Source organism: Sinocyclocheilus rhinocerous, unplaced genomic scaffold, assembly GCF_001515625.1.
Source record: "Sinocyclocheilus rhinocerous isolate Xijiao unplaced genomic scaffold, SAMN03320098_v1.1 scaffold748, whole genome shotgun sequence".
NCBI classification, from domain to species: domain Eukaryota; kingdom Metazoa; phylum Chordata; class Actinopteri; order Cypriniformes; family Cyprinidae; genus Sinocyclocheilus; species Sinocyclocheilus rhinocerous.
In genome coordinates, this window is record NW_015650693.1 from 183,238 (window position 1) to 184,286 (window position 1,049).

The window sequence follows — 1,049 nt, forward strand, 5'->3', positions numbered from 1 at the left end:
ACTATAGAAACTGTTATGTTTAACATATCACCAATGAGCTATTTTGATCGAAAACGTAGTTATAAACAGCAGTGTTTAACGAAATGATTCATTCAAATAAATCAGTTCTTTGAATCGATTCTTTTAGCGAGCCGCGCGAATGAAGCGATTCTCTAGAATGAATCATACCTGTCATCGCTCAGTCATGACAACTTCACTGCGTGTTATATGGCGACCCGTTGTGGACCAACTATGAACAACAACAGTAACAATATTAATTGATTGATTGACATCAGTCAAGAGCTTAAATATGTCGAAATTTACCACCTGGAAATTAATTTAGGAATTTAAAATAGAGATCTAACACATACAATATCATTTTAATGTCTACAGTGGATCTATAATTACTTCATTTAAGAATTAAATTTCTTGAGTCACACAATAAAATGGTTATCCATTTTACTCACCCTGTGATGGAGAGGGGCCCATGGAATAATTGGTAACTACATTTAAGTTAAAAAAACCTGTTTTTATTATTTATTTATTTTTGCTGTTAAAAGTGATTTTTTTTTTAAATGTTCAAAGATTCATGCTTCTTATGTCTGAGCAATTACAGACAAGTCTGAAAAAATATCACACGTGTCTGTGCTTTAGGAAGTTATAATATGAGGCTCAGAGGTGTAAAGAGTACCTAAAAACCATACTTGAGTAAAAGTACAGATACCTTACATTGAAAATTACTCCACTGCACGTTACAAATCACCAATTCCAAAACAACTTGAGTAAAAGCCTTAGAGTATCTGATTTTAACAGTACTTAAGTATTTTACTTATACTAAATATTGGCTCAAAAAATGCACTAGTCAAAGAGATTTGCCAGTGAAAAAACTGTAATGTTGTGGAGAAGCTGCAGAAAATAGAAACAAACATAAAAAAACAATATCCTTCAAAAAAGTCTCCAGTATAATAGATAAATAAAATAATGTTAAGTAAAATCAAAAAGCTGAAGCCTTCATGCAGTGGATGTGCTGGTTTGGGCCTCATTGCCAGCTGCAGTCATGTCCTCATCTC